Source organism: Urocampus carinirostris, chromosome 2, assembly GCF_059441175.1.
Source record: "Urocampus carinirostris isolate Australia breed hairy pipefish chromosome 2, RoL_Ucar_1.0, whole genome shotgun sequence".
Lineage (NCBI taxonomy): Eukaryota > Metazoa > Chordata > Actinopteri > Syngnathiformes > Syngnathidae > Urocampus > Urocampus carinirostris.
In genome coordinates this window covers 69,452,181-69,472,671 of record NC_142350.1, presented here as the reverse complement: position 1 = coordinate 69,472,671, position 20,491 = coordinate 69,452,181, and the positions used below count along the sequence as shown (strand labels likewise).

The window sequence follows — 20,491 nt, the reverse complement described above, 5'->3', positions numbered from 1 at the left end:
TAGCAGTTGTGCAGTGAAAAAGAAAAAAAATACCAAAATGAAAAAGTAGTGAAAAGCTGAGAAAAAAAGAAACAAAAGGAAGAGAAAAAAAGAAGGAAAAATTCAGAAAAAAGCCAGAAAAAAAGAAAAGGAAGAAACAAAGGAAAAAAAGTAAACGGAGAACAAAAAGAAATTTGACTAAATCTTCCAATTTTAATCATTTGAACTGCAGGAATAAAATATGAGTACTATTATCATCACTAAGAGATTAGAATATAGAGGGACAAGAGTGGTTTACTTTAATTATCGTTCTGGAAGCGTGGGCTGAACATTGCTCCCCACCCTTGTTTCAAATCCATCTTTAAGAGCGCTTGGAAACGAGGCCTCAAAACAACGGCTCTTTACAAACGGCGAGTCGCTCGACGGCGAACTTTCGGACTTCGGGGCGTAAAGATCTGAGCACGAGAGCGGAAAGTACAGTGAGTAAAGACGTATCGATCCCCCTAAAAGCGCCGCTAAACCGGAGAGCACGGGCGCTCGGAATCGGCCGATCGTAACGCGTCGGAAAGGCCCCTCGGCCGCTCGTCGTGATTAATGACGGCGGATGGAAGCCATGTTCCGAAACAAAACAAGGAAAGAAAGTGTGGCGGCTAAATGCCTCCTCCTTAATATTGGCTCACACACACTTTAATTACTGCTCATGCCAACACTCTGGCTCGTGCGTACCCGACGGTGTGTACCGGGTACTGGTGTGTATTGGGCGGATGAGGTTGCTATGACGACGGGAGCGGAGACACTTCTACACTCTGTTTGCCGTCCGACCGACCTGAAAAACAGGACCAAAACGTCGATGGAGCCTTCTTTCCTTTCTCTCCGATACGTCGAAAACTACCGCTGCGGTTCATGTCACAGAGGGACGAACACACCGAGAGAGAGGGAGACGGAGGGACAGAAAGACGGAGCGACAAACACAGGGAGACAGAGAGACAGAGAGGCAAAAAAAACGACAGATGAGAGAGACAGAACGAAAGAGGGACAGAGAGAAAGGCTGACAGAAAGACAGATAGACAGAGAGAGGCAGAGAGAAACAGAGACAGAGAGAACGACAGATAGAAAGAGACAGAGAGAAAGAGAGACAGAAAGAAAGACAGAGAGACAGAGAGACAGAGAGACAGAGAGAAAGACAGTTAGACAGAGAGAGGCGGAGAGAGACAGAGAGACAAGGAGATAGAGATCGAGTGACAGAGAGACAGAGGGAAAGACAAAGAGACAGAGAGAGGCGGAGAAAGACAGAGAGACAGGGAGACAGAGAGACACAGAGAGAGAGGGACAACGAGACAGAGAGTCACAAAGAAAGAGAGACAAAGAGAAAGATGGAGAATCAGAGAGAAAGACAGATAGACAGAGAGAAGTGGAGAGAGACAGAGAGACAGATATAGAGAGACAGAGGGACAAAAAGACAGAGAGAAAGAGAGAAAGACAAAGAGACAGAGAGAAAGACAGAAAGACAGAGACACAGAGAGACAGAGAAACAGAGCGACAAATTGACAGACCAACAAGGAGACAGAGGGACAGAGAAACAGCAACAAAGAGACAGAGGGACAGCGAGACAGAGCAACAAAGAGAAGGAGAGACAGAGAGAGAAAAAGAGAGAAAGAGAGATAGGGAGATAGAGATAGAGAGAGAAATAGAGACAGAGACAGAGAGAGAGTGATAAAGAGAAAGAGAGAGAAAAAGAAATAAATTAAGAAAGAAAGAAAGAAAGAGAAATAGATGATAGATAGATGTCTAGATAGAAAGATGGATAGATAGATAGATGTCTAGATAGATGTCTAGATAGATGTCTAGATAGATAGATAGATGTCTAGATAGATAGATAGATAGATGTCTAGATAGATAGATAGATAGATAGATGTCTAGATAGATAGATAGATAGATGTCTAGATAGATAGATAGATAGATGGATAGATAGATAGATAGATGATAGATGGATAAAGCGATAGGGAGATTATCAATGAATGAGCGAATGCATAAAACGCGACTATTGTCCATTGAAAAGATGTCCTCTTGCGTTTGTCTCTGCATCAAAGAGAGAAAAAGGAACGGATACAAATATAACACGGTTGAGTTTCTGTTTTTTTTAGCGTGAAATCAGCCTTTGATGTTTTGTTTACTTTCCATTCTCACGCGGATTTATTTGCATATATTTACACGAGAGCGTCCGCTAAAATTCTTCTCGGGGCGGCAGTAGCTCAGGAGGTAGAGCGATCGTTTTAGGATTAAGGGATCCCAGTTCGAATCCCGGCTTGTCCGTGTTACATGTCGAAGTGTCCTTGGGTAAGACACTGAACCCCTAATACCCCCAATAAGCAGGTTAGCGCCTTACATGGCTGCAAGGCCGCTATTGGGAAATGTGAAGCACACTGTAAAGCGCTTTGGGAAGTCATTGACTTGAAAAGCGCTATATAAATGCAGATCATTTCATTTCATTTCATTCTCTTAATGATGGCAAAACGCGACATCGCTGATTATTTTCATCCTTCGCTTCTCATAACAAGCCGGTCATTTTTCCGTTGGAAAGGAAGAAAGAGAGAAGGCTTAAGTACAAAGTCAAATCTAGAAATGTATTTTATTATTATTTAGAATCAGAGGTGGGTACTAACGAGTTCCATGACTGCGTACATCTGAGACCTTTTCTAGGAGTATTTTTCCGTTAACTTTGACTCGAGTCCATTGGTGAAGAAGAAACTGTACTCTTACTCCGCTACGGGAGGCTACCTCGAAGCCGTTACTTAAATCCGCTTGGCGTAAGTACGCGCATTTCTCCGAGTTCTCCGCTGGTTTTCTTCTTTCCTGCGTCTGCTGCGTGAGAGCCGCAGTGTCACATGCCACACTGGTTGTTCTGGGGCTTTAAATCTGCTATTTGTGCTTCATTTATTTCTTTGGTTTATACAATTTTTGTTGTACTGTTTATTAAAGTATTTCAGAGATTGGATGGACGACGATTTAATGATTTGATTAAATAGGACATTTAACAGTTACATAGTACTTGAGTTGTTTTTTCACCAAGTACTTTTTTAGTTGTTGTCATGATTGCCGCTCATTTGGCCCCAGCTGCTGTTCGTTTCCCGATTGTTTCCCCTCCTATTTAAACCCAGTACTCTCAATCACTCTGAGTCAGTCCGTCAGCGAACCTCTGCACTTTCAAGGCAAGCATTTTTCGACTCCTGTGCTGTTCCTGGGCAGCCGGGACAGGATATTTGAGCGTGGTCAGAATCGGGACAAGTCAGGTCACCGGAGACGATCAGTAAGCGAGGGACAGACGAGCAGGGAAACAGGACAGGACGTAACAGACGGGAGTCAAAAAGTGCTCGGCTTGCGTGTGCGGAGGTTCCCTGACGGATTGACGAGGAGTGAGTGAGAATGACGTGCTTGAATAGGAGGTGAACTAATTAGGAACCGAGTGGCAGCTGGGGCTGAACAAGTGAGCGGAGGTAAGAGCAATTGGCAAATCATGACAAAAACACGTGAAGCCTTGCAGGAGGTGTTCAGGGACATCAAGTAGAAACATCAGCCATCATTTCCAAATCTACACTGAAGAAAAATTCAATTGTCTTATCAGTGTGATTCGATAGCTGAATGAATTTGGCTTCATGCTGTCTGCTGCCAACCAATTTAACATAGCAAGCACATTGGTTTTTTTGCTTGTCCCCTCCAAGATGGCAGTGATGCGCAACGGGAGACTTTTGTTTATCTCTTTACCCCCTTCTCTCTTTGCCCGTCTCTGCATCCGTGTTAAATATTTTTTCCATGGGGTCACTCGACGGCCTGCTATACTTGGAGTCTACGGATCATACTCAATGCTTATACTTTTTTTAAAAAACACAATTTCAATCTCCTCCTCTTTATTCAAATATTGAAATTTTAGACAGAAATAAAAATAGCGCGCGAAACAACTGAAGATTTTCTTTTTAAAAAACTTTATAGGTAGGGTATGTCGTTTGAGGTGTCCTTAAAACGTTAAAATGAAATATTATCTCCATTAAGTGTGTGTTCATAATGACCAACTGAGTTTAAAGAGCCTTTATATTTTTTATTGCGACTATCTGCTTTTATCTTACTTTTACCATGGGTGTTTTGACCACTCAGAGCATTAGGCTGCATGAAAGAGAGCGATTTGACAGGCATGCTGTTTAATTGAATTTGAGATGAGATGAAAATGGTGGAAGCAAGAAAAGGACTGTTTCAAATACATGCCAAGTACCAACCCAAACCCTCAAAAAGATGAAAGAAAAAGAGTTTATTCTGGCGGGTCTAAGAGTGACACGTACGTGCACGCGACACACAGGCAGCTTGACACAGGCTGCAATCATGATTTCAGCCAGAAGATGGCGTCAGCAAGTACAAATGTATGCTATACACTCGCAAATAAGTAAGTTTTCCTAAAAAAAGGCGCCCTCTGTTGGACCAAAGGGCTACTAGAAGTTCATCGCAGAACCAGATGTGGTCTCAAGTAGCCCACTGCTGGATCAAAGTGGTACTGCAAGCTCTCCCCTAAATGTCACTAATATTTTAACCGATTTGTTGTATTAATTGATTGTTGCAGCCCTAAATCCATTATTACCATGATATCTCAGAATCAATCAAAGCATTGTCAGAATATTATTTCTGTATCAACAAATCCCTCCAAAAGTATCATTCTATCATAAATTCAACACGATATCACAATATTGCATATCATGGTATCACTCCAGTATCATCTAATACTCGTGTATCATAGTTTTACTCCAAACCCAGAAGGAAAATTGAAATTCTATGGTTTTTTTTATGCTGTTTTTTTCAATTCTCTTTAATCTTTATATTTGGTGCACCGTTATTTTTTTTTTCTTTCTTTATAGAATATTTTGTCACGGTTGCCAGGGCGCCCCATTGGCCCCGCCCGTGTGGCACCAGCTGCGGCTCATTAACAGATTGTCTTTCCATCTATTTAAGCTCAGTGCGCTCTCTCTTACTTTGTCAGTCCGTCAACGAACCTCTGCCTTGCAAGACGTGGGTTTCGCCTCGGTCCTGTTTTCCTGTTGCTATTTCCTGTCCGGTATTGTTCCTGTTTATTTTGTCCTGTTTAATTTCGGTTTCCAGTTTTGTTTCCGTCTATTTTTGTCCTGTCTTATATTTTCTCCAGTTTTTGTACCTGTCTAGTTTGTCCTGTTTATTTTCGATATCCGGCTTTGATATCTATCCTGTCTGTCCTGTCCTGTCCGGTATCGACCCCATCTGTCTGATATCTGCTCAGGCAAATGGAATCCATCTCGTCTGTCTCTGGCTTCCTGTCTTTCCACGCCAGACCGCTTGTGTGAGAACGTCACGCGTTTGGGTCCTGTTCCGGTTCCCGACATATTTAAGTCTTCTTACTCAGTGTTCTTTGGTTGTCGTTTTCCTCGTTCATTTTGTGTTTTCCTTTTTTACATTTGTATCTTTTTGTTTGTTATATTTCCTTAGCATTGATTTCTTTTCGATTTCTTTTTGAGCTTCAGTTGTGTTTTATCGGTCTGATATAATCTTATGGAATTTTTACAGGAACAGAGTTTATTTAGCGCCTTCTAGTGGTAAGGAAAACGAAAAAAAAAAATACATGAATTATTATATAAAAGTGCGTTTTTTAAAATACTCCTAGGTCGAGAAAAGTATTTATTTTACATAACGGCGACTAACTAGAGAGAGCTGACATACTGCTCCACCGTCGTGCTGCTACGGGTGGCTGGGCAAGAAAATGAGAGGAAAAAGGCTGCAGTTTGATCACTTTGAGTTAGCTTAATTTGTGTTTTTCCTTGCGCCCGGTAGCCCATGTTTTACAGTTGTCACTGGAGCACGTGAAATGCAAAACAAGATGAACATGAGTCTCTGGTACCATGACTAAAAATAGAGTGACGAGGAGATAAAACTCAATGCCGTTTCATATGTCATCTATATCATTGATGGTTCAGTGTGTGGAGGTGATCGCTTTAATCTTAATTTTTGGGGTTTTACACTCAACAAGCAGAGTGCGCTAGTGGTCTACCACAAAACCACGAATCTCATATGAATCTGAAGGGCATATCCTCAATACACATTTGTCATTTTATTTTTAAGTCATGCATTTTTAAATTTAGAATTATTGAGCCTGTCACGGTTGTCATGGCGCCCAATCGGCCCCGCCCGTGTGGCGCCAGCTGCAGCTTGTTGTCGGATTAGCTTCCCTGCTATTTCAACCCAGTCCTGTCAGTCTGTTAACAAACTTCTGCCTGGTAAGACATGGGTTTTGACTCTGTTCTCCTGTCCTGTATTGTTCCCGTTTATTTTGTCCTTTTTAATTTCGGTTACCAGTTTTGTTTCCATCTATTTTTGTCCTGTTTATTATTTCTCTAGTTTTTGTTCCCATCTAGTTTCTCCTGTTTATTTTCAATATCCCGATTCATTATCTATCCTGTCTGTCCCGTCTTGCCCGGTATCGGCCCCATCTGTCCGATATCAACTCGGGCAATCGAAATCGATCTCGGCGGTCTCTGGCTTCCTGTCTTTCCACGCCAGACCGCTGCCTAACGTGCATGAGTCCCCATTTCCCGTCAAATAAAAGGCTTGTGTGAGAAATGTCACGCGTTTGGGTCGTGATCCGGTTCCAGTTCTTGACGGATCCGAAAGAAAATATGGGCACAGACAGAAGAACACACGGTTTGAATCTAACAACTACGATTTGTCATACAAGGCAAGAAAGTCAATTAACAAAGAAAATGTTGCATCAACAAACGGTAACATATGGTAAAGGGGAAGCGTTAGGGGGGCGGCAGTCCGAAGTCAGAAGGTGGTTGTTGTGTACTGAGGTTTTTTCAAGGTTTTGTAGTGAGTCATGGAGTTTTGGCCAACCACAATTGTTACCGTTCGAGTTTTAAAAGCGCCGACCAATCGGAGGCAAGTTTTAATAATAGTACAAGCCAATCAACGCAATTCAAAGTTTGCAAGCCCCACACTATGCCAAACCCACCGTGTGAGCTCATTGAGTGTCATGGCGGACTCCATAAACATAGTCCAAGAGTCAACAAACGAGGGGGGCGCTTGTAATACTGTCACGAACCAAGACAGGGGACAGGAATGGAGAACCCAATCGCGTAACGTACTCATAGTTCATTAGGGAGAGTAGGAATGCGCGCAAGTGTATTAAAATACGAACCAAAAGAGTGGTCAAAATCAAACAGATCAGGCCAAAAATAAAACGCCAGATACCAAATGAAAAAGTAGTGAAGAGCTAGGAAAAAAAAGAAACAAAAGGAGAGAAAATGAAAAAAAAAGAGGACAAATTCAGAAAAACGCCAGAAAAAAAGAAAAGAAAGAAACAAAGGAAAAAAGTAATTAGAGAACAAAAATGAAAAAGTAACAGCTCGGAAAAAATAAACACAATGAGATTTTTTTTAAAGTTTTGGACATGTTTGATAATGATTTAGTCGCCACACTTGGGATTGCCGTTGCTCACTGCTGTTTCAAGCGTTGCTCACCGACTTTGTGTCAACGCCCGGACCCCTAAGGAAAATGACAGGGAACATTGTTCAGGGGCCCGTCCTAAATGTGAATATTGGCCGTATCGTACAGTGGAACCTGGGTTTTCGAACGCCTCTCAGTTCGAACAAATCGGTTCTCGACCAAAAATTTTGAGAAATTCTTGCTTGGCTTTTCGTTCAAAAAAATCGGAGTTCCAACGCCGGTACGCTAGGGGGCGACGCTGAGCGGTGTACGAGTGTAGATTGCCCCCACCCCTCCTGAAGAACCGTTGTCACGGCAACGCGCACTCCTTTTCTGTTTTTGTTTTTCAAAAGCGGGTAAGGGAGTGTTTTAACAGTTTTTACTCGAGTGCTGTCTGAATTTTTAATCATTGTAAATTATAATTTCTGTTTTTTTTTATATTCGGAATGTTGAATGTTGTTACATTTTAAAATTCGCACTGAGCCGAGACCACGAGACAATTTCCGATGATTTTGATGTGAAGATTATTGGTTGAATAAACTAACAAACAAAACTAACCCCTAATTATGCCTCGGAAGGAGATCGGTGCAAGCAGCAAAGTTGCTACAGATGAAAAAAGAGGAGTAGTGCGTACGACTATTGCATTTAAGAAAAGAAATAATAGCAAAATATGAAGAAGGTGTGCAAGTTTCCCTTCTTTCAGGAATACAGCATGGCTTCTGCCGACCGGTGAGAAATCCTATTCATAAATCTTGTCTTTATCCTTTAACCGCTCACCACTTGTCGCGGAAACCCGGGTGCTAAATGACGTGTAAACGACCTGATTTTTTTATTTTGACACGTTGACGTTAGCGTCATCTTTCGTACGAAAGATGACGCTAACGCGAACGTACGATTAGCCTGGGTTAGCTTCATGTTTACTTTCGTGGTAAACATTTAGGGTGTTGGAACGGATTAAAACAATTTGACATTACTTTTAATGGGAAAAAACGTACAAATCGGTTTTCGTACAAAGAAATGGAACGGATTATGGTCGAGAACCCAGGTTCCACTGTAGTTTGAAGTACCGTATTTTCCGCACTATAGGGCGCACCGGGTTATAGGGCGCACCCCCAAAAAATAGTTTTTGGTCCTATATCTTCCATAGATAAGGCGCATCGGATTATAAGGCGCTACAATGAGAATGTGGACAAAACAGTTAGATAGTTCAGTCCAATTTATTACCCCCTTAACATTCCCAAAGCTTGCAAAGAAGCAAATACGTGTCGTAGACACGTGCGGATGCGATGTCTGTACCATGTCACTCAAATGCATCGTTCCAAATATCATTCGGAAGGTTAAAGTCTTGGGATTCGAGAAATGCCAACCATTCCTTAGTTTCTATTTTCTTTTTCGCTCGCAACTTTACCGTGCATATGACAATAAACACTTGGAATTGAGTTGAATTCAATCAACGCATCACAGCAACATCAAGATCGTTCTAAAACAAGATACCGGGAAAATAGAAAGCCGCATAGCTCACCTCAGTTCTCACGTTCTATGATGATACGTAATCATGGTCTTTTTACAACCGTGAGTGAAGTAAATCCAGGAGAGTAAAATGTTTACAAATACAGACTAATGAAACATGTTTCTTTATGGCGTACTTTAGCAAGCTTGCTAAGCTTGCTACGCCATTGCTAAACTCGGCCAATTGCTGGGTTTGTTTCGGCCATCTAGCCAATCCGAGGCTCCGAATAACTTCAGCCAATAGCGATCGATTTAACGGATGATTGACACAATTTTTTCGGCCAATTGCAGGGTTTGTTTCGGCCCTCTAGCCTATCCGAGGCTCCGAATAACTTTAGCCAATAGCGATCGATTTAACGGATGATTGACACATTGGTTAGCCAATGAAACGCCGGTAAATAAATCCCAGCATACACCGCAGACGACTTGGCGTTCGGGGGAAAATCTAGTCGGTGGCTGCAAGTTAGTTGGAAAACTTTGCAATTTTAAAATTGATCCATATATAAGGCGCACTGTATTATAAGGCGCATGGTCAGCTTTTGAAAAAAGTAAAGGCTTTTAGGTGCGCCTTATAGTGCGGAAAATACGGTAGTTTTGGGTAGTTTTAATGAAGAGTTAAAACACCTTCGAAGCTTTTCCGAACTGTCATTGTTGCGAGCACAGATATAAAGTGTAGCGATTAAAAGGAAAGTCACGATGACGTCGCATAAATCCTACCCAGCGGTTTCCATCCGATGGTAAATCCGCCCTGCCGGGATGTCGCAGGAATCCCGTGAAGCGTATCTCGCCGGTTACCACGGCAACGTGTCAGCGCCAAAAAAAACAACGCGATATCTATCGCGCCGGCCGGTGCTTGGCGGTACGACGCCGAGTCCCGACCGATGACCCCGTTTGTCACACTCTCGCTTGTGTTTGCAACTGCAGATTTTTTTGTTAGATTCTTGCCTGGAATGGGCCCAGCTAGCATCCATGTTCACTTGACTTATGGTAGAAACGTTATGCAAATCAAACAAATTGTTGTGATATCCAAATGTGACACTTCATAAACACAACGCATTAGTCAATCCTTCATCACAAAAAGTCTCATAGGGCTGTAAAGACTACAGACTTACCACATAGAATAGAATAGAATATCCCTTTATTGTCATTGTTACAAACTGGGTTGAACATATTGTGATAACGAAATTGGACGTGGCACTCCAGTTTCACAAATTAACAGTGATGATAAAAGAAAACAACAAGATAAAGGAACAGAGAAGATAAGGTTATACCGTAAATTCTTGACTATAGAGCGCACCTGATGATAAGCCGCACCCACCACATTTTAAGAGGATTACCGCTTTTGTACTTACACAAGCCGCACCTGTACATAAGCCGCATGCGCCCACATTAAAACATGTAACACAATCACCAAATCAACAGAAACCCGACCCGCGATTCTAACTGAATATAAAGTACACAGTCCAAAATCCACAGCCGGCAAAATGAACGGAAAATGATACCGGTACTTAAGGTTTGCCGCAGACCTGCAGAGTCCGGGTCCCGTTGAAAATAATCCAAGGAAAAAAAAATGTATATTTCCAAAGGTAAGGGTGGGAAAAATATTTATCCACTATTGTCCGCTGCGTCCACAAACACGTCTCACCTTTACTCCACTTCCCATCAGCCCCCGTTTTTGATTCCCCGTGGAAAACATATCAGAATAAGTCTCTAAAATAAATACATGACAAAAATATACAGTTGCAAATACATATTATACATGGTTAAACATATTTACAAAGAAAGACGGTACACCGAGAGAGTTTTCAAAGCTTTAATAATAATATTATGACTTTCATCCCAATCCGTGCCTGTGAAGGGTAGCAAAACGCTACGAGCAACACGCTCGCTAGACAGTAAACGGCTCTGTTAAAAAAACATAGCGTATTTGTAGTAATCACGGTTAACCATCCTCATCTTCCTCCTTTAAACTGACGTCATCAAAGTTGTCTTCCCCAGTATGGGAAAGAGACTTCGTCGTCCCACGCTCTGTTATTCCAAAACAAGCTAGCAAAGCAAAGTTTACGTGCAGTAGCTCTGTTTCCTTCTTTATCGGACTGTTCGTTTGCTTTTAGCTTGAAAGCTACGTCGTGTGCCTTTCTTTTTGCAATTTGCATGATGAGGATATGTCTACGCTCATTTAATTTGTGCACAAGCTAAGAAGTTGCAGTCTTCCTCGGCGCATATATTCCACCGGTCTAAATCTTACCTTTTGTACTGGAGCGCCGCTGGCGGCCGTTAGAAAAATGACATCAATTGGCCGCATCACTGAATAAGCCGCAGGGTTGAACGTTTGGAAAAAAAGTAGCGGCTTATAGTCCGTAATTTACGGTAATTTACACAATATAAAGGAACCAAGAAGATAAAGGTTGTAATTGACACAAAGAGTTTCAGTTTTTTGTGCGGTGTGTGTTAAGGGTGCTAATGGCTCTGGGGAAGAAGCTGTCTCTGAGTCTCTTTGATTTTGTTTTGCGTGACCTGTAGCGCTTGCAGGAAGGCAGCAGGTCAAAGAGGAGGTGGCCGGGGTGAGAAAAGTCCTTGATGATGTTTTCTGCTCTGCTGAGGTAGCGAGAGCAGGCCATGTGCTCCAGACTGGGCAGAGAGCAACCGACGATTCTCTGGGCTGTGTTGATGACCTTCTGAAGTGTTTTCCTGTCTGCTGTCGTGCACCCAGCATACCACACCGTAATGCAGTATGTTAGAATGCTCTCCACTGTGGCTTTGTAAAAGGACACCTGCAGCTGCCGTTTCAGATGATTTTTCCTGAGTACTCTCAGGAAATGGAGTCGCTGCTGGGCCTTCCCTACCACCGCTCTGGTGTTTGCAGACCAGGACAGGTCATCCGAGATGTGCACACCCAGGAATTTGAAAGAGTGGACTCTCTCTACACAGTCTCCTTTTATAATGAGTGGTGCTGGGTTCCTGCCTTTCCTCCTGACGTCCAGTATGTTTGTATATATATATATACAGGGAGTGCAGAATTATTAGGCAAGTTGTATTTTTGAGGATGAATTTTATTATTGAACAACAAGCATGTTCTTAATGAAGCCAAAAGTCTCATTAATATCAAAGCTGAATATTTTGGAAGTTGGAGTGGGGCTTTTTTAGTTTGAGCTATTTTAGGAGGATATCTGTGAGTGCAGGTGACTATTACTGTGCATAATTATTAGGCAACTTAACAAAAAACAAATGTATACCCATTTCAATGATTTTTTTTCATCAGGGAAACCAATATAACAGCTCAACATTCACAAATATACATTTCTGACATTCAAAAACAAAACAAAAACAAATCAGTGACCAATATAGCCACCTTTCTTTGCAAGGACACTCAAAAGCCTGCCATCCATGGATTCTGTCAGTGCTTTGATCTGTTCACGATCAACATTGCGTGCAGCAGCAACCACAGCCTCCCAGACACTGTTCAGAGAGGTGTACTGTTTTCCCTCCTTGTAAATCTCACATTTGATGAGGGACCACAGGTTCTCTATGGGGTTCAGATCAGGTGAACAAGGAGGCCATGTCATTAGTTTTTCTTCTTTTAGACCCTTTCTTGCCAGCCACGCTGTGGAGTACTTGGATGCGTGTGATGGAGCGTTGTCCTGCATGAAAATCATGTTTTTCTTGAAGGATGCGGACTTCTTCCTGTACCACTGCTTGAAGAAGGTGTCTTCCAGAAACTGGCAGTAGGACTGGGAGTTGAGCTTGAGTCCATCCTCAACCCGAAAAGGCCCCACAAGCTCATCTTTGATGATACCGGCCCATACCAGTACCCCACCTCCACCTTGCTGGCGTCTGAGGCGGACTGGAGCTCTCTGCCCTTTACCGATCCAGCCACGGGCCCATCCATCTGGCCCATCAAGACTCACTCTCATTTCATCAGTCCATAAAACCTTAGAAAAATCCGTCTTGAGATTTTTCTTGGCCCGGTCTTGACGTTTCAGCTTGTGTGTCTTGTTCAGTGGTGGTCGTTTTTCAGCCTTTCTTACCTTGGCCATGTCTCTGAGTATTGCACACCTTGTGCTTTTGGGCACTCCAGTGATGTTGCAGCTCTGAAATATGGCTAAACTGGTGGCAAGTGGCATCTTGGCAGCTGTACGCTTGACTTTTCTCAGTTCACGGGCAGTTATTTTGCGCCTTGGTTTTTCTACACGCTTCTTGCGACCCTGTTGACTATTTTGAATGTAACGCTTGATTGTTCGATGATCACGCTTCAGAAGCTTGGCAATTTTAAGAGTGCTGCATCCCTCTGCAAGATATCTCACTATTTTTGACTTTTCAGAGCCTGTCAAGTCCCTCTTCCGACCCATTTTGCCAAAGGAAAGGAAGTTGCCTAATAATTATGCACACCTTATATAGGGTGTTGATGTCATTAGACCACACCCCTTCTCATTACAGAGATGCACATCACCCGATGTGCTTAATTGGTAGTAGGCTTTCGAGCCTATACAGCTTGGAGTAAGACAACATGCATAAAGAGGATGATGTGGTCAAAATACTCATTTGCCTAATAATTCTGCACTCCCTGTATATATATATATATATATATATATATATATATATATGCATATATTTTAGTTGAGGCTCATTTAATGTAACATAACATGTCCAGGTGCAGCTAATTTCTATCTATATTTTCTCCAACAATTTAACTCCGTGGACTCCATCGCAAACGGCTGAATTAGTGTCGTTGGCGTCTCTGGGAAGCCCTCTTCTGAAGTCCTTTAGTTCTCTCCTATTGGCCATCTCCTCCCCGCACAGTGGTGTGCCGACTCCTCCCATGGGCGTGCCAATGAAGCCCCCTGGGCTTCACCATCTCAGAGAAGAGCGTCGCAATGTCTGGAATACTCAAAACAACACCGACCGTTTCCACATAATCAGGGCCTTGTTCTCCAAACAAGGCCTGCTGTCCTCCGTCTGGATTTGCTGATTATCTTTTCAGCAGTATGTCCCGTTCTGTAAACATCTTCCACCACTCATGCCTGCCCTGAACTTTCACTGCTCATTGAATAAAGGCCCAGTCAGTAAGTAACTACAGCATTTAACTCAATAAATGTAACTTGTATTCAATCATCTAAAATCCTTTAGAGTCAAATGTATAAAATCCTTCAATGCAATCAAACGTTAAACGAGCTTCTTTCTCGGATCGAAATTTCGAACGTCCCGTTTTTGATTCCCGTACCCTTCGAAAGGCTCTCAACTGCGTTCTCACTGAAGCGTCCCGCCCGGATAGCGCGCTAGCACGTCGAGCTGAAATGCGGTCGGGAGCTGTCGAGTTTGCCGCCTTCGTTAGCGAGATGCCGCCGCTAATGATCCACTAACGGCAATCATAACTTTTGGGCGGCAAAGTTAACAAGCGGCAACGCCGGCCTCGTCATCCTCATCATCTCTCGCTAATTGCGACGTCTGGCCTTTGTGTGTCAACACGCGTGTCGCTGCGTGCTATCGGTGTGTCCGACTTTCCGCCTCGTTAAAAATCTGCACAAAGGGAAACCTTAAGACTTGTGCCGAAGTGTGATAACCCCTTAACGGTGCTGTCAAATTGGCCTTAAGTCTATTGAATGCTGTTCTTGAACCCTTTTACTCTCTCAGTCTGAAGTCTAGTCCCAAACTGAAATCATCGCTACAAGTGCTAGCAACATCCATTCATCTGAGTCGGAACAAAGAGTACCGTATTTTCCACACTATAAGGCGCACCTAAAAGCCTTTATCTTTTTCAAAAGCTGACCATGCGCCTTATAATACAGTGCGCCTTATATATGGATCAATATTAAATCGCAAAGTTTTCCAACTAAAGGAAGCAGCCGTCGACTCGATTTTCCCCCGAACGCCAAGTGTATGCTGGGATTTATTTACCGGCGTTTCATTTCCTAACCAATGTGTCAATCATCATTTGAATCAGTCTCTATTAACTAAAGTTATTCGGAGGTAAAGGGGGCGGATCCTTTTGATCATTGAGAGGCTCGCATTGGCTAAAGGGGCGAAACAAAGCCTGCAATTGGCCGAAAAAGATGAATGTGAATCACACGTCGGGTTGCGCTATGGCATAGAGAAAACATGTTTTACTATTCTGTATTTGTAAATATTTGACTCTCCTGGATTTACTACACTCACAAATGTAAGAAGACCATGGTTACGTATCATTATTGAATGTGATGGCTGCAAGAGAACTTAGGTGAGCTACTCCGGCTATATATTTTCCCGGTATCTTGTTTCAGAACGATCTTGATTTTTCTGTGATGAGTCTATTTTTAAACTAAATTCAATTCAAAGTGTTTATTGTCATATGCACAGTAAAGAACCCCGTTTCTCTGCACAATCAAATTCTTACTTTGCTGTCCACACAGTTGCCAGCAAAAAATAAAATGGAAACTAAGAAAGGTTTGTTTGGTGACATCGTACGGACACCGCATCCGCACGTGTCTATGACACGTATTTGCTTCTTTGCAAGCTTTGGGAATGTTAAGGGGGTAAGAAGTTTGCACGATCTGACTGTTTTGTCCACGTTCCCATTGGAGCGCCTTATAATCCGGTGCGCCTTATGTATGGAAAATATAGGACCAAAAACTACTTTTGGGGGGGCGCCCTATAACTCGGCGCGCCTTATAGTGCGGAAAATACGGTAACAGATTTTTATTTCAGTTTTGCAATCACTTGCCTTTAGATGAGTGTAGCGTGATCATCTTAGCTAAAAAGGCAGGTGAGACAATAGCTTGAAGCCTTACCTGTCACGACCGGTAATAGCAGCGGACCGTTTTCAAACGAAAAGACGTTTTTCCTCTCCAATCTTTTTCAACGTGTAAAGAACCGCATCCGACTCCAGAGCCGCGTGTTGCCGACCCTCGCACCTTTATACAATGAAGTTGAAAGTGGAAAGATAAGCATGCAATTATACTTAGCGGGACGCTCAGGGAGTGCATGTTGCCATAGCAACCACTCTCCTCACCTGTCATTTTTGCAGCAGAGGCCAAAGGGCTCCTCGAACAGCCAATCAGAAAGCATCTTTTTTTAGGGGGGGAGGGGTTGTCAGGTGAAGGGGTGGGACTCATGGGCCTTTGTCACTTCCTGATGGACATATATGTTGAGCTATGGCTAAGCCCCGCCCCCTTTATTCACTGGGACAAAGATTGAATATTGAGTGAAGAGCGCGATGTGTGTCGCTAAGCTGCATATTTTACCAAGACATGTCTAGACCAGAACGGAGACAGGACCCACTTGCGTGCGTTCCTCTCAGTTTTATTGGGAAGAAGGGAAAGGATCGTAGACATGATCCGTAGATCGCTGGTTGCGGGGAGCAGGTTGCTCAGAGGCGGAAGTGGTATTTCCGTGGCGAGCGATGGCGGTGTCGAGAGCAGGAAAAAAGCAGATCAGTACCCGGGACGGGGGGGGGGGGGGGGGGGGGGGGTGGCTTAATTGTGGTCGAGATCAGAAAAGGGGCGGGGAAACAGACGGGAATCGAAACAGGAGAGAGTCAGGGTCAAAAAGCTGTCATGATTGCTGATTCAGGGCACCTGTAACTGCCAAATTGGCACCAACAGCCCTGAGCGCTGATTGGTTCAAAGACTCTTTTTAAACCCCCGGCTTCCAAGAGGAAGCTGTCAGATTGTTTGCGGATCTATGCTCCCAGCTAGGCAAGCTTCATACCTTCTGACATTTTTCTGCCCTGTTTTCTCCCGCCTGATACCTGGTGCTAACCTGTTTCTGGACCTGTTTCTACCCTGCTCTTCCATCCCGACCATCGACCTGTATAGATAGATAGATAGATGTCTAGATGTCTAGATGTCTAGATAGATAGATAGATAGATAGATAGATAGATAGATAGATAACCTCAAGATGGCGGCTGCGCATGGATACATGCTCGCGGCTAGCTCTCCAGCTAATCTTCTATTTATTGCCGTTCTCTTGTCTTTTTTGCTTTCACTTTTGGACACATGTGTGGCCAAAAACACTTACAGTAGGGACGAACTTATTCGGTTGGGTGGGCGTCTAAATTTCGATTTTTCGGGCACTTTTTATACCGCCCATGATATACCGAGCGAACTTCAAAGAGACCCGGCATCCTCGTGGACAACTATTCCTCTTAATAAACGTCGCCGACGGCGCCGTAAAGAAAGGACAAAGAAGCGTGGTTGCCGTGCAGGTAGATGTGTGAAACGTGTGAAGTCCAAGCAGCAAGATGGACGCGAGGATGGACGCGAGGATGTAACTAATTCCACCATTTATTCCTCGCCGGACAACCGACGCTTTAAACTCAGCGCTCACGAGCGGCCACAACGCCGGGAGCTTTTGAAGATCTCGACAAAGACTACAAAGAGTTCAGCTAAGTCAAATGATTCAGCAAAGCTGAAATTTGGTCTGTTAAATATTAGATCGCTTGCTCCAAAAGCTTTACTTGTTGATAACATTATTCGTGATTATAAACTTAACTGTATGGGTCTTTGTGAAACGTGGTTACGCCCGGATGAGCACTTAGCTCTAAATTATGCCTCTCCCCCAGACTACGAGAGTAGTCATATAGCACGCACGCTGAAAAGAGGTGGTGGTGTTGCGCTAATCTCTGAAAAATCGCTCAAATTTAATACACGTACCTCTAATAATTACAAAACGTTTGAGGCTCTTGTGATGCGGTCCCCTCAATTGTCAATTGATGTAATAACTATCTATCGTGCACCTGGGCCATACACAACTTTCTTAGACGAATTTGCTGAACTTTTGTCTGAACTAGTAACCTATGCAGACAAAATTATAATTATGGGAGACTTTAACATTCATATGAACTCCCCACACAGTTCACTTACTATTGCGTTTAGTTCTCTAATTGATGCATTTGGTTTTACCCAACTGGTTGACTTGCCAACCCATAAAAATGGGAACACGCTAGATTTGATTCTGACTCGAGGAGTTTTAACCTCAAACATTATGGTTCTACCGTGTACTACTGTTATCTCTGATCATTATTTAGTGACATTTGAGGTGCTAACTAAATGTAGACTTAATATAGCTGAGGGATTTAGCGGACGCAATATAAGCACTGGCACAGTTTCTGAGCTCTTTGAACTCCTTCCTGGAGCAGTTGCGTCCTTTCCTAAATACAATGGCTCGATTGACTCACTCATGAATGAGTTCAATACCACCCTGACTAGTGTGCTGGATTCAATAGCGCCCATAAAACTAAAATCACGTCCTAAAAGACGCACACCTTGGTTTACTGATGAAACTAGAGCCCTTAAAAAAGAATGCAGGAAATGGGAGAGAAAATGGCGCGCTACCAAGCTTGAGGTTTTCCATCAAACCTGGTGTGACAGCTTGTTAAAGTATAAAGCGGCCCTTGCCTCTGCAAAATCGGCCTACCTTTCGAAGGTGATTGCGTCTCAAAAGAACAACCCCAAAGCCCTTTTTGACACTGTAGCATCGCTTACAAGGCAACAGGCTATCGCAGACAGTTCGACACACTCTGCTCAGGACTTAATGGTCTTCTTCACTAAGAAGATTCAATGCATACAGGAAGAAATTGCAAAAGATATTGTTAGTACCACACGTATTAAAGGACTGAAATTTACAGATGCACGACAGGGTGGCTGCCCTGGGAAAATGGCCGGTTTTAGTGAACTGTCACTTGATGATCTCAAACAAGTGGTGAATGCGGCCAAACCGACAACTTGCCAGTTCGACCCTCTCCCAGGTTCACTTATTAAAAGTCTTTTTAGCGTCCTTGGGCCTTCAGTTCTAAATATTATAAATACATCACTCTCCTCAGGTGTAGTTCCAGCAGCTTTTAAGTCCGCCGTTATTAAACCCACACTGAAACGACCCAACCTTGATCCAGAAATATTAAGTAATTACAGACCTGTGTCAAACCTACCTTTCCTCTCTAAAGTACTCGAAAGAGTAGTGGCACAGCAGCTGAATGCTTTCATATCGGAGAATAACCTTTTTGAATCCATGCAATCTGGATTCAGGGCTAACCACTCTACTGAGACAGCTCTGATCAAGGTAACAAATGATCTCCTAATGTCAATGGATTCTGGCGCTTCATCACTTTTGCTGCTACTGGATCTTAGTGCTGCTTTTGACACAGTGCGCCACAATATCCTACTAGAACGGTTGGAAAAATGGATTGGTCTCTCAGGAGCCGTCCTCTCGTGGTTCAAATCTTACCTCTCAGATAGGACGCACTGTGTTAAATATGGTGAAACGACATCTGAGCCCTTTAATGTTACCTGCGGTGTTCCGCAGGGTTCAGTGCTCGGCCCCCTACTTTTCAACATTTACATGCTTCCATGAGGTGACATTATTCGCAAGTACAATATCAGCTTCCACTGCTACGCAGACGACACTCAACTATATCTTCCGTTGGAGGAATCTTCCACACTAAACTGTGGAAATTTGGAGGCCTGTCTCACTGAGATAAAAGAGTGGATGTCACTCAATTTCTTGCGTCTTAACTCTGAAAAGACCGAAATGTTAGTCATTGGTCCTTCTAAATGCCGGGACTTATTCGCAAAAACTGCTGTGAACATTGACAAATGTCACATCACACAGAGTGACTCAGTTAAAAATTTAGGTGTCATATTTGACCCTGAACTATCCTTTGAGATGCATGTAAAGCAAATTACTAGAACTGCCTTCTTCCATCTTCGCAACATTGCTAAAATCCGTTCAATACTGTCTCAGTCTGATGCGGAAACAATAATTCATGCATTTGTTACCTCCCGTCTCGATTACTGCAATGCACTACTCTCCGGTCTCCCGAAGTCCAGAATCAAGTCTCTTCAGCTAGTACAAAATGCCGCAGCGAGGCTTTTAACTAGGACAAAAAAGTACGATCACATAACACCGATTTTGGCTAACCTGCATTGGCTCCCAGTTAGCCAAAGATGTGACTTCAAAGTTCTCTTAGTATTGTACAAAATCATACATGGACTTGCTCCCTCTTATCTTTCAGATCTGATTTGCCCCTATGTCCCGGTCCGAAGCCTACGATCTGAGAGTGCTGGTCTTCTGGTGATCCCGAGAGCAAAGAAGTCTTCTGCTGGTTCGAGAGCGTTCTCCATCCGGGCACCGGTGCTGTGGAATGCTCTTCCCCCTGAGATTCGATCTGCAACCTCAGTGGAAATGTTTAAATCTAAACTTAAAACTCACTTCTACTCCATTGCATACGAATAACCTACTCCTCTTGTCGGTTGAAAATAGTTTGTGTAATATAGTGTAACAATCTGTGAAGCCCTTTGAGACTCTTCGTGATTTAGGGCGTCACAAATAAAAATGACTTGACTTGACATAGATAGATAGATAGATAGATAGATAGATAGATAGATAGATAGATAGATAGATACTTTATTCCTGCCTGATACCTGTTGCCGACCTCTTTTCTGGACTCGATACCGCCCTTGCTCTCCCGCCCCGGCTAGCGACGCAGAAGTGCCACTTTCGCGTTCCTGCCACCTGATACCTGTGTCTGTTGATCATCGG

At 43.2% G+C, this 20,491-nt stretch overlaps 1 protein-coding gene across 1 annotated transcript in view; it reads left to right on the top strand.

Moving 5' to 3' along the window:
• The first annotated feature begins 442 nt into the window (after window positions 1-442).
• LOC148373153 (uncharacterized) overlaps window positions 443-20,491 on the top strand; it is a 38,986-nt gene continuing 18,937 nt past the window's right edge. The window contains exon 1 of the mRNA XM_088327657.1: window positions 443-458. The gene's annotated coding sequence lies outside the window, so the exon portion shown is untranslated. The remainder of the gene's footprint in view (window positions 459-20,491) is intronic.